We start from the raw sequence: 14,019 nt of genomic DNA, 5'->3' as shown, positions 1-14,019 counted from the left end.
GAGGGAGCGTCCGATAAAAGGCGGGATTTCAGAGCGCTGAGAACAGCTGAGAGAAGCCGAGCCAAGCGGAGGGAGCGTCCGATAAAAGGCGGGATTTCAGAGCGCTGAGAACAGCTGAGAGGAGCCGAGCGGAGCGGAGGGAGGGTCCGATAAAAGGCGGGATTTCAGAGCGCTGAGAACAGCTGAGAGGAGCCGAGCCGAGCGGAGGGAGCGTCCGATAAAAGGCGGGATTTCAGAGCGCTGAGAGGAGCCGAGCCGAGCGGAGGGAGCGTCCGATAAAAGGCGGGATTTCAGAGCGCTGAGAACAGCTGAGAGGAGCCGAGCCGAGCGGAGCTGCGACCGAGTTCGAAGTGACGTCAGAAATCAGATCGGGACGCGACACAGGGGAGGCACCTGATTGGTGAGTAGGTTCAGGTCAGTATTTCTACTTATCTACAGTAACTGAAGTAAAAGGAAAGGGAAGGTCTGCAGGTCTTATAGGAAGTAGCGTTTATTTTTTAGTGAATCAAGGTCCCTAGTGTAGTTAACATTCTCTAAATTGAGAACAATTTAAAGGAGTAAACTCCTTAAAGGGAGTGGTAAGTAGTTTTTCTTTCCTTTTTTTTTCTCTTGACATTGTAGTTGTTCTTAAGCTAATTTAAGGGTTAAGTCATGGCAGGAGATCCCAGGGCCATGTCATGTTCCTCTTGTAGGATGTGGGAATTCAGGGCTCCTTCCTGTATCCCTGATTCCTTCACCTGCGGGAAGTGTGTCCAGCTGCAGCTATTGTTTGACCGCTTGACGGCTCTGGAGCTGCGGATGGACTCACTTTGGAGCATCCGCGATGCTGAGAAAGTCGTGGATAGCACGTTCAGTGAGTTGGTCACACCACAGATAAAAATTACTGAGGGAGATAGTGAATGGGTGACCAACAGACAGAGGAAGAGTAGGAAGGCAGTGCAGGGGTCCCCTGCGGTCATCTCCCTCCAAAACAGGTATACCGTTTTGGATACTGTTGGGGGAGATGGCTCACCAGGGGAAGGTGGCAGTGGCCAGGTTCATGGCACCGTGGCTGGCTCTGCTGCACAGGAGGGCAGGAAAAAGAGTGGCAGAGCTATAGTGATAGGGGACTCGATTGTAAGGGGAATAGACAGGCGTTTCTGCGGACGCAACCGAGACTCCAGGATGGTATGTTGCCTCCCTGGTGCAAGGGTCAAGGATGTCTCGGAGCGGCTGCAGGACATTCTGGAGGGGGAGGGTGAACAGCCAGTTGTCGTGGTGCATATAGGCACCAACGATATAGGTAAAAAGCAGGATGAGGTCCTACAAGCTGAATTTAGGGAGTTAGGAGTTAAACTAAAGAGTAGGACCTCAAAGGTAGTAATCTCAGGATTGCTACCAGTGCCACGGGTTAGTCAGAGTAGGAATGACAGGATAGCTAAGATGAATACGTGGCTTGAGAGATGGTGCAAGAGGGAGGGATTCAAATTCCTGGGCCATTGGAACCGGTTCTGGGGGAGGTGGGACCAGTACAAATTGGACGGTCTGCATCTGGGCAGGACTGGAACCAGTGTCCTAGGGGGAGTGTTTGCCAGTGCTGTTGGGGAGGGTTTAAACTAATGTGGCAGGGGGATGGGAACCGATGCAGGAAGTCAGTGGGAAATAAAGTGGTGACAGAAACAAAAGGCAGTAAGGGAGAGTGTGCAGAACATGACCGGACAGATGGTCTGAGAAAGCAGGGCAAAGACCAAGGAAAGTCTAGATTAAACTGCATTTATTTCAATGCAAGAAGTCTGATGGGCAAGGCAGATGAACTCAGGGCATGGATGGGTACATGGGACTGGGATGTTATAGCTATTACTGAAACATGGCTAAGGGAGGGGCAGGACTGGCAGCTCAATGTTCCAGGGTACAGATGCTATAGGAAAGATAGAGCAGGAGGTAAGAGAGGAGGAGGAGTTGCGTTCTTGATTAGGGAGAACATCACGGCAGTAGTGAGAGGGGATATATCCGAGGGGTCGCCCACTGAGTCTATATGGGTAGAACTGAAAAATAAGAAGGGAGAGATCACTTTGATAGGATTGTACTACAGACCCCCAAATAGTCAACGGGAAATTGAGGAGCAAATATGTAAGGAGATTACAGACAGCTGCAAGAAAAATAGGGTGGTAATAGTAGGGGACTTTAACTTTCCCAACATTGACTGGGACAGCCATAGCATTAGGGGCTTGGATGGAGAGAAATTTGTTGAGTGTATTCAGGAGGAATTTCTCATTCAGTATGTGGATGGCCCGACCAGAGAGGGGGCAAAACTTGACCTTCTCTTGGGAAATAAGGAAGGGCAGGTGACATAATTCCATTAGTTTTAAGATAGCTATGGAGAAGGATAGGTCTGGCCCAAAAGTTAAAATTCTAAATTGGGGAAAGGCCAATTTTGATGGTATTAGACAGGAACTTTCAGAAGTTGATTGGGAGAGTCTGTTGGCAGGCAAAGGGACGTCTGGTAAGTGGGAGGCTTTCAAAAGTGTGTTAACCAGGGTTCAGGGTAAGCACATTCCTTATAAAGTGAAGGGCAAGGCTGGTAGAAGTAGGGAACCTTGGATGACTCGGGAGATTGAGGCACTAGTCAAAAAGAAGAAGGAGGCATATGACATGCATAGGCAGCTGGGATCAAGTGGATCCCTTGAAGAGTATAGAGATTGCCGGAGTAGAGTTAAGAGAGAAATCAGGAGGGCAAAAAGGGGATATGAGATTGCTTTGGCAGATCAGGCAAAGGTGAATCCAAAGAGCTTCTACAAATACATAAAGGGCAAAAGGGTAACTAGGGAGAGAGTAGGGCCTCTTAAGGATCAACAAGGTCATCTATGTGCGGAACCACAAGAAATGGGTGAGATCCTGAATGAATATTTCACATCGGTATTTACGGTTGAGAAAGGCATGGATGTTAGGGAACTTGGGGAAATAAATAGTGATGTCTTGAGGAGTGTACATATTACAGAGAGGGAGGTGCTGGAAGTCTTAACGCGCATCAAGGTAGATAAATCTCCGGGACCTGATGAAATGTATCCCAGGACGTTATGGGAGGTTAGGGAGGAAATTGCGGGTCCCCTAGCAGAGATATTTGAATCATCCACCGCTACAGGTGAGGTGCCTGAAGATTGGAGGGTAGCAAATGTTGTGCCTTTGTTTAAGAAGGGCGGCAGGGAAAAGCCTGGGAACTACAGACCAGTGAGCCTGACATCTGTAGTGGGTAAGTTGTTAGAGGGTATTCTGAGGGACAGGATCTACAGGCATTTGGAGAGGCAGGGACTAATTAGGAACAGTCAGCATGGTTTTGTGAGAGGAAAATCATGTCTCACGAATTTGATTGAGTTTTTTGAAGGGGTAACCAAGAAGATAGATGAGGGCTGTGCAGTAGACGTGGTCTACATGGACTTCAGCAAAGCATTTGACAAGGTACCGCATGGTAGGTTGTTACTTAAGGTTAAATCTCATGGGATCCAAGGTGAGGTAGCCAATTGGATACAAAATTGGCTTGACGACAGAAGACAGAGGGTGGTTGTAGAGGGTTGTTTTTCAAACTGGATGCCTGTGTCCAGCGGTGTGCCTCAGGGATCGGTGCTGGGTCCGCTGTTATTTGTTATTTATATTAATGATTTGGATGAGAATTTAGGAGGCATGGTTAGTAAGTTTGCAGATGACACCAAGATTGGTGGCATTGTGGACAGTGAAGAAGGTTATCTGGGATTGCAACGGGATCTTGATCAATTGGGCCAGTGGGCCGATGAATGGCAGATGGAGTTTAATTTCGATAAATGTGAGGTGATGCATTTTGGTAGATCGAATCGGGCCAGGACCTATTCCGTTAATGGTAGGGCGTTGGGGAGAGTTATAGAACAAAGAGATCTAGGAGTACAGATTCATAGCTCCTTGAAAGTGGAGTCACAGGTGGATAGGGTGGTGAAGAAGGCATTCGGCATGCTTGGTTTCATTGGTCAGAACATTGAATGCAGGAGTTGGGATGTCTTGTTGAAGTTGTACAGGGCATTGGTGAGGCCACACTTGGAGTACTGTGTACAGTTCTGGTCACCCTATTATAGAAAGGATATTATTAAACTAGAAAGAGTGCAGAAAAGATTTACTAGGATGCTGCCGGGACTTGATGGTTTGACTTACAGGGAGAGGTTAGACAGACTGGGACTTTTTTCCCTGGAGAGTAGGAGGTTAAGGGGTGATCTTATAGAAGTCTATAAAATAATGAGGGGCATAGATAAGGTCGATAGTCAAAATCTTTTCCCAAAGGTAGGGGAGTCTATAACGAGGGGGCATAGATTTAAGGTGAGAGGGGAGAGATACAAAAGGGTCCAGAGGGGCAATTTTTTCACTCAAAGGGTGGTGAGTGTCTGGAACGAGCTGCCAGAGGCAGTAGTAGAGGCGGGTACAATTTTGTCTTTTAAAAAGCATTTGGACAGTTACATGGGTAAGATGGGTATCGAGGGATATGGGCCAAGTGCAGGAAATTGGGACTAGCTTAGTGGTATAAACTGGGCGACATGGACATGTTGGGCCGAAGGGCCTGTTTCCATGTTGTAACTTCTATGATTCTATGATTCTGATTAATTTAATCTTTAATAACCCTACAAGTGTTTATCTGCATGTTGAATTCATTCTTGGCAAAGAGGTGCAGGACTGCAGTCTCTAACATTATAAAATTCACATTCCGAACTTGTGAAAAATCATGGAATCATACAGCGCAGAAGGAGGCCATTCAGTCCATCTTGTCTGTGCCGGCTCTTTGGAAGAACTATCCAATTAGTCCCACTGCCCTGCTCTTTCCCCATAGCCCTGCAAATTTCTCCTTTTCAAGTATATATCCAATTCCCTTTTGAAAGTTACTGTTTAATCTCATAATTTTGAACACCTCCATTAAATCTTCCCTTATCCTTCTATGTTCTAAGGAGAACAGTCCCAGCTTCTCCAGTCTCTCCACATAACTGAAGTCCCTCATCCCTGGTATTATTCTAGTAAATCTCCTCTGCACCCTCTCCAAGGCCTTGACATCCTTCCTAAAGTGTGGTGCCCAGAATTGGACACAATACTCCAGCTGGAGCCTAACCAGTGATTTATAAAAGTTTAGCATAACTTCCTTGCTTTTGCACTCTGTGCCTCTATTTATAAAGCAGAGGATTCCATATGCTTTTTTGACATCCTTATCAACGTGCATGTCGTATTACTGAAGGTAATGTTACAATGAAAAGTGTACAGCCTCCACTTTCTCTTTGCTCCCCTTACTCCTGTCCCCTTTTGTTATTTTGCAGGCCGAACATTTCTACTGCTGAGGGGGAGAGCTAGGCCTCACCCAGACCTCCACTGATGCCCACTTTGGCTGCCCGCCAGAATGCACAAGATGGTGACCCACAGGCAAAGCGGGAAGGAGCTGCGTCCGGCGCCTCCTTTTCCATCATCGAGCAAAGCAAGGGACTCAAAACTGCGCCACCCCTGACACCCTGTGTTAGACCCCAAATGCACAGTATCATTGTGAACCCCCCTCCCCCCCATCACAGTGAACTTTAAAACACATTGGGGGTGAAATCGTCAGGGGCGATAAACAAAATGGCCGATAGCGAATTGGCCGCCTGTTTTACACTCCGCCCGATTTCCATTTCCATTGGCTTCATTTGATTCTCTGTCGCCGGCTGAGCTGATCTAAAGACAACTTACAAACACTCCTTGTTTAGAATTCACTGCGACGCACTTTAAAGAGAGGATTGATTTTTGGAGAAACCTCAGTTAGGCAATAACTTAAAACTGTCAAAAAATAATAACCATTGAACATACTCACTGTAACCTTCTTAACCTTTTATTATTGGTTTATTAAGATTTACAGAGGTGTCTCTTGAATAAGCTGTCCTGGAAACTAGAGCAGGGCCTCGGTAATAACTAATTCTATCCCAGGCAAGGCATAAACTGAAGCTCTTCTGCTAGTCATCATCACGCTCACCTTCGGCCCTCAACTACTCTCTGCCACAACCTTTCTAGTTTCTCTCTATCTTACTGATATTACTGTGGTCTGTGCTCATGTCAATTCTACTGTCTTCTTCTTCCTCCGAAGCTACAAATACACCCTTCCACATTCTTCCTCCTCCCTGAATCCTCACTGTTGAAATTAAGGCTCAGCATTCCGTCTCCTTGGACTTCAGAACTGTGGAACTCCTCACTTCCCTCAGTCTCCCCTTCATCTAACACATACCTGCACTTGTTGTTATTCGTAAAGCAAGTGCTTTATCAGGGGTGGAACACAGCCTCAGGCCCCAGTTTCAGATTCAAGCTCACGGATTCTCGCACCTTCAGAAACTCACTTGAATCAGATCCCAACTCACTCTCAGTCGGGCCTAAATCTAATTCATGCTATTCTCGGTTTAGTTTCTAATCTGAGGAGTGGGTGATACTTTGGGTTAGCACGCTGTCCTGTCTCATGTGGGATCTGGGTTCAAATCCAGTCCGAACCGAAAGTCTTGTCTCTCTGCCGGTCAATGAGGGTGAAACTCAACATTTTGACAGGGGTGCAAAACGAGTGGTAGCAGATCGTTAGGCTTGACAGTCACTCCCAGGGCAGCACAGACACTCCCAGGGCAGCACAGACACTCCCAGGGCAGCACAGACACTCCCAGGGCAGCACAGACACTCCCAGGGCAGCACAGACACTCCCAGGGCAGCACAGACACTCCCAGGGCAGCACAGACACTCCCAGGGCAGTACAAACTTCCCAGGGCAGTACAGTCACTCCCAGGGCAGCACAGTCACTCCCAGGGCAGCACAGTCACTCCCAGGGCAGCACAGTCACTCCCAGGGCAGCACAGACACTCCCAGGGCAGCACAGACACTCCCAGGGCAGTACAAATTTCCCAGAGCAGTACAGACATTCCCAGGGCGTTGTACACCCTACCCATGGTAGGCCTGTTGTGTACACTCTGCCCGATTTTCTTTTCTATTGACTATAATGGGGGAACGATGAACGACCACCCATTTTACGCCCTGTCGAAGTTGAATTTCACCCCCAATCAATCTTTTTATTGAGCAGAGGGCACCAGCCCAAAACTGCCCATAATTCCAGAGCAGCTGGCAGTCCACTGATCTGTAGAATGGGCCACACTGATGGATGGATATTCTGGGCCTTAGACACCTCTGGGGAAAGCAGAGGGACTGTTTCCTTGCATGTAATCCATTCTGTACTGTATTGGGAGTGTCTGTATTGCCCTGGGAGTGTGTGTACTGTCCTGGGAGCATCTGTCAGTACTGCCCTGGGAAGTTTGTACTGCTCTGGAAGAGTCTGTACTGCCCAGGACTGTCTGTGTTGCCCTTCAAGTGTCTGTCTGTACAGCCCTGGGAGAGTCTATACTGCCCTGTAAGTGTCTGTACAGCCCTGGGAGTGACTGCACTGCCCCGGATGGACTGTACTGCCACTGGTCAACCAAAAGGGGAAAAAAAGGCTTTCAGGATTTAGCAAAAAAAAATCCTAATGCATCCTTCCCTTATGTTCTGAAGAAAGACTTGCATTTTTATAGCCCGATTCAAGACCTCAGGACTTCCTAAACGCTTTACAGCCAATGAAGTACTTTTGAAGTGTAGTCACTGTTGTAATGTAGGAATTGCAGCAGCCAATTTACACACAGCAAGATCCCACAAACAGCAGTCAGAGAATGACCAGATAATCTGTTTTTTTTTTAAGTGAAGTTGGTTGAGGAATGAATATTGGCCAGGACACTGGGGAGAACTCCCCTGCTCTTCTTCAAAATAGTGCCATGGGATCTTTTACATTCACCTGAGTGGGCCTCAGTTTAATATCTCATCTGAAAGACAGCACCTCTGACCAGTGCAGCACTCCCTCAGTACTGCAAGCCTGGTTTATGTGCTCAAGACTTGAACCTGTAACCTTCTGACTCAGAAGCAAGAGTGCTATCACTGAGCCACAGCTGAACAGCAAATGCCAAACACACAAGGGTTAAAAACAGTGATTCTTCTCCTGAATCAATTTCCTTGCTCCTTCCTGTACATTAAGTATAGAGTACATTTATTAAATCACACCCACACAACCTCTGGGATTCCCTTTGATTACATGAGCATTGTTTTATACAGAGGTTGCTGTTACAATGGCACCCAGCCCAAATACAGACGCTGTACACTGATCAAACACCCGCACCGCATACATATTTCAGCCTGCAAATTAAATCAAATGGCACAGGGAGGCGGACAAAAATACACCAGAGAACCTTCAGCAGAGGAGCTGCATTATCTGGGGTGGGGGGGTTATACAGTCCAGCCAGCTTTACTCACCTCTGATCAGAGTTGGTTGCACTATATTCAAGTATGGCTGTCACAGTTCAAGATTTTTTTAGCCACTTTTCCGTAGGGAGATCTTGGGTGTGAGCCATGTTAAGATTTGGTATTTTTTTACAGCACAAGATTTCCTCGAAGGGGTTAACAATAACAATAACTTGCATTTATATAGTGCCTTCAATGTAGTAAAATGTCCCAAGGTGCTTCACAGCAGCAGCTTCATGTAACACCGAGCCACATAAGGAGATATTAGGACAGGTGACCAAAGGCTTGGTCAAAGAATGGAGTTTTAACGAGTGTCTTAAAGGGAGGGAGAGCGGTGGAGAGGTTTAGGGAGGGAATTCCAGAGCTTAGGACCGAGATGGCTGAAGGCACGGCCGCCAATGGTGGAGTGATCCAGAGGTCCCCGGTCCAGGAAGGCACCCGTCTCTGCCCATTTCAACACGACAGTGTGCTGAGCTTTGACAGGGTCTGTGTCCTCTGTAACAGAGGTGTAAGCTATGGCTCGGTGAGTAGCACTCTTGCCTCTGAGTCAGTAAGATTGTGAGTTCCAGTCCCACTCCAGGAACTTACACACAAAATCCAGGCTTTTGGATGAGATGTTAAACTGATGCCCCATCTGTCCTTTCAGGTGGATGCAAAAGATCCCACAGCATCATTTCAAAGAAGAGCAGTGGAATTCTCCCCGTTGTCCTGGGCCAATATTTATCCTTCAACCAACATCACTGAAACAGATTATCTGGTCATTACCTCATTGCTGTTTGTGGGATCTTGCTGTGTACACTTTTGGCTGCCCCGTTTCCTACATTACAACAGTGACTACACTTCAAAAGTATGTCACTGGCTGTAAAGCACTTTGGGACATCCTGAGGTTGTGAAAGGCGCTATATAAATGCAAGTTCTTTCTTTATGTTGCTTTGTAGGTGGCCATTTTCTGCCTGATACCATTCTAAAATGAGGAAATGTTCATTTCTTTGGCAAAATGCAGCGATCCTGCCTACACATGGTTAAAAAAAAAGACACGAATCAGCTTTAAATAATTTCAGCAGTGTGTATAACACAGTTGCCTTTCTCGATGTGTGAAATGTTTACTAAAGTCAGATGTGTTCATCCGAATGCACACATAATCTTCCTTTATATCGAGATTTATAGCTGCTTCACAGTCTAATGTTAGTTCTATTGTTGGCCAGAGGCGATGCACTGAATAGGATTTTGAGTCGAGTTTCCTCACCATCTCATGAAGGGACAGAGCAGGCTTCACTCTCCATTACACCACACAAAATGGCTGCTCCCAGCGAGTGTCAGCAAATTAATCAATCATGAGGAAGAGGTCAACCAAGCAGTTCCCAACCCTGTTATCACCCCAAGACCCTCCGAGATCTCTGCACTCCTCCAATTCAGGCCTCTTGCACATCTCCAATTTTCTTCGCTCCACCATTGGCGGGCGTGCCTTTAGCTGCCTAAGCCTTCAGCTCTGGAATTTCCTTCCTAAACCTCTCCGCCTCTCTACCTCTCTCTCCTCCTTTAAGATGCTCCTTAAAACCTACCTCTTTGACCAAGCTTTTGGTCACCTGTCTTAATATCTCCCTGTGTGGCTCATGTCAAATTTTGTCTGATATTCACTCCAGCGAAGCGCCTTAGGATGTTTTATTACATTAAAGGCGCTAAAGATGTTGTTGTTGAGGCCTTTATGCTTCCAAGAGGTCCCCTGTCCAGGAAGGTTCAGGCAAATTCTAGCACTCTCCCCCCAACCATCTCCGTCACACACATAAAGCCCACCCGCATCCCCATGACTGCACTAAACCTCATGCCCTAAACCTCAACCCACATCCCAATTCCACTTGACACGTCAACTCCACAACTTGCTTTCTCCGCGCACCCAGGCCTGCCTGATACACAGCCCAGCCTCGACCCCAGGCCACAACCTCTGCCAACACCTGGACCATCCACACCCAATGGGAGGGGGCTTCAGCTCCTCAGCCGCTCTCCTCACCGTGCTCAGTTCTTTGGCCTCACGGGCCGGAGACAGGCCTGTGCCAATGCCCCAACCCAGAGCTCCGGATGTACACTCCCTCTGGTATCCTCTCTGCCCGCAGGGCAATGCCCCTCCCCCCTTGCACTGGACGCCTCTCCCTGTGGGCACAGTGTTTTGATCACAAGGTCAAGCCCATATCCCAGGCAGTGAGGAATCACAGAATCATAGAATGTTTACAGGACAGAAGGAGAACATTCAGTCCATCCAGCCTGTGCCGGCTCTTTGTAAGAGCAATCCAGTTAGTCCCATTCCCCCGCTCTTTCCCTGTAACCCTGCAAATTTTTTTCCTTTCAAGTATTTATCCAATTCCTTTTTGAAAGCCACAATTGAATCTGCTTCCACCGCCCTTTCAGGCAACACATTCCAGATCAAAGTTTGGTTTTTTTATTCATTTCTAGGATGTGGGCGTAGCTGGCAAGGCCAACATTTATTGCCCATCCCTAATTGCCCTTGAGAAGGTGGTGGTGAGCCGCCTTCTTGAACCGCTGCAGTCCATGCGGTGAAGGTTCTTCCACAGTGCTGTTAGGTAGGATTTTGACCCACTGACGATGAAGGAACGGCGATATATTTCCAAGTCAGGATGGTGTGAGACTTGGAGGGGAATGTGCAGGTGGTGTTGTTCCCATGTGCCTGCTGCCCTTGTCCTTCTAGGTGGTAGAGGTCGCGGGTTTGGGAGGTGCTGTCGAAGAAGCCTTGGCGAGTTGCTGCAGTGCATCCTGTAGATGGTACACACTGCAGCCACTGTGCGCCGGTGGTGGAGGGAGTGAATGTTTAGGGTGGTGGATGAGGTGCCAATCAAATGGGCTGCTTTGTCTTGGATGGTGTGGAGCTTCTTGAGTGTTGTTGGAACTGCACTCATCCAGGCAAGTGGAGAGTATTCCATCACACTCCTGACTTGTGCCTTGTAGATGATGGAAAAGCTATGGGGAGTCAGGAGGTGGTTAGACTCTCTCTTCTTGGAGATGGTCATTGTCTGACACGAATGTTACTTACCACTTATCAGCCCAAGTCTGGATGTTGTCCAGGTCTTGCTGCATGTGGGCAAGGACTGCTTCATTATCTGAGGGGTTGCGAATGGAACTGATCATCATGCAATCATAAGCAAACAGCCCCACTTCTGACCTTATGATGGAGGGAAGGTCATTGATGAAGCAGCTGAAGATGGTTGGGCCTAGGACACTGCCCTAAGGTACTCCTGCAGTGATGTCCTGGGGCTGAGATAATTGGCCTCCAACAATTTTCCTCATGTCGCCTTTGGTTCTTTTGCCAAATCTATGCCCTCTGGTTCTCGACCTTTCCGCCAATAGGAACAGTTGTTATATACATTTTTTAGACAAAGTATCTCGTATTATTTATGGGATCTTGCTGTGCGCAAACTGGCTGCCATGATTCCCAACATTACAATGCCGACTGCACTTCAAAATTACTTCACTGGACGGGATAAGGAGAGGGGTGAAGATCAGAATGGGTGTGAGGCACGGATGGGGTGGGGATCGGGATAGGGGTGAGGGTCAGAATGGGGAGTGGGTCAGCATACAATGGGGTTGGGGTCGATGTGGTGGGGATTAGTATAGGAAGGGGTTAACGATGCGGGTGGTGATAATGATGGGGGTGGGGATAATGATGGGTGGAGATAATGGTGGGGATAACGATGGGGGTGGGAATCAGGATGGAGGTGGGGATGGGGTGGGGGTGGGGGTGGGGATAACGATGGGGGTGGGGATCAGAATGAAGTGGAGATAACTATGGGGGTGAGGATAATGATGCGGTGGGGATAACGATGGGCTTGGGGATAACGACGGGCTTGGGGATAACGACGGGCTTGGGGATAACGACGGGCTTGGGGAAGGGATGGGGTTGGAGATAATCACATGGGTGGGGATAACGACGGGGGCGGGGATAACGACGGGGGCGGGGATAACGACGGGGGCGGGGATAACGACGGGGGCGGGGATAACGACGGGGGCGGGGATAACGACGGGGGCGGGGATAACGACGGGGGCGGGGATAACGACGGGGGCGGGGATAACGACGGGGGCGGGGATAACGACGGGGGCGGGGATCAGGCTCTGAGGCTTATTTTGCTACTGGTGAACATTAATTGCAAACACGAGTAGCATTGAGAACCGAAGCATCAGCACAAGATTAAATTAAACAGAGACGTGGAACTCTGTTTTTACAAGTGAGAGTTTTGCGGACACAAAGTGGGGTGGAATTGAACGGGCGGTAACGGATCAACCATCGGTCACACACCCTGCCCGATTTTTCTTTGCGAGGTGTATAACAGGCTGATCCACCATCGCCCCATTTTACACACCCTGCCGAAGTTGAATTTCACGCCCAAAATCCAACGGGCTTTCTCCTCGCCCAAACTGCCTATAGGGTTAATTCCACTGACGCAGCAGGGGGCCGAGCTGACAGACAGCGCAGTCCAGCACTAGTATATCCAACTGGCGCTCCCTGGAATTAACCCTCATCAGCTCCTACGGTGCGTGAAGCCAGGAGCTGAAATGCGTCAAATCTACTCTTTGGGTCCTGGTGCGCATTCTAGAAATTTCCAGGCAGCTCACGTACCAAATCATACTGCACCTTCCAAAAGCAAGCAAGAGGTGATGGGACTAACAAGCTCCCCTGCAGGATGCCCTAGTTCCCGGGTGACCCAGGGCTTGGAAGCAAGACTGACATCCAAAGTCTGCGATCCTTCGAAGGAGATGGAAGGGGCTCAATCAGAAGAGGGACATCTCATCAATATTGAACAACTGCACCAGGCACTGTCAGACTCTAGAAAACTGCTCACTTTTTCTTCCCCGAGGTGTGCTGTCGATCTCGAACCTTCTCTACCCTTGCACCATTTTGCTTGTGTGAGCAACAAAACGTCGGGAGGGCAGAATGATCAGATCCCAACCTCGGACAGTTTTTATTAACAGCTGTCAGTCCTCCTGTCAGAGCCAGGGATGCCCACCGTCTTGATCTAACGCGCCCCGTAACAGATACGACAGCTGCTGCGATTTTACTTTCCCGACCTGTTTTGTTTTGGTTTAAAGATCCAACACCCCTCACCCCGGGTAGCCCGAGTGCACATTCAAAAAGATTGAGCTCGATTTTGAACAATCTTTTGCCCGAAATCTTTTCCCGCAACCACCCACCCTCCAACAAAACCCGGGCTCTCCTCCTTCTCCCAGCACACAGTCAAGTTACTTACAAATGCCGGGTGCCTCCAATGACTCGAGGTTTGCTGAGGCAACTCCCGATGCTGGGAATTCCTGCCGAAAAGGTGGGGGGGGGAGGGAGACTCTGCGATCCCTCGGCTGCCTTAGACTCTACGCTGCTGCACAAATCTGCTGGAACCTGCCGATCTGAGCTGCCCCGAAGCAGCTGATTCAGTGAGATCAGGAATTCCTGATGCCGCAGCTTTCATTAACACAGGGAATTCCCATTAAATCAGCCAGCCTGAATACCAAAAAAAAAAATCCCGGGAATCACTAGCAGCAGCAACAGCAGCTCAATCTTGCTGGGGTTCCGTGAAAGCTCGGGAAACTCCCAGAGAATCTGCTGTGGAAAAGCAAAGCTTTAGCACAGCATGCAGGAGAAACAATGTCAGAAAATGCAGCTTGTTATAAAAATGGAGAGCTGGTGGAGCTGTGAAATTATTAATTGACCGCGGAGAA

This window comes from Heptranchias perlo, chromosome 41 (genome assembly GCF_035084215.1).
Source record: "Heptranchias perlo isolate sHepPer1 chromosome 41, sHepPer1.hap1, whole genome shotgun sequence".
In the NCBI taxonomy this organism is placed as follows: Eukaryota; Metazoa; Chordata; class Chondrichthyes; order Hexanchiformes; family Hexanchidae; genus Heptranchias; species Heptranchias perlo.
The sequence above is the reverse complement of the archived record's forward strand: the minus strand, read 5'-3'. Positions refer to the sequence as shown.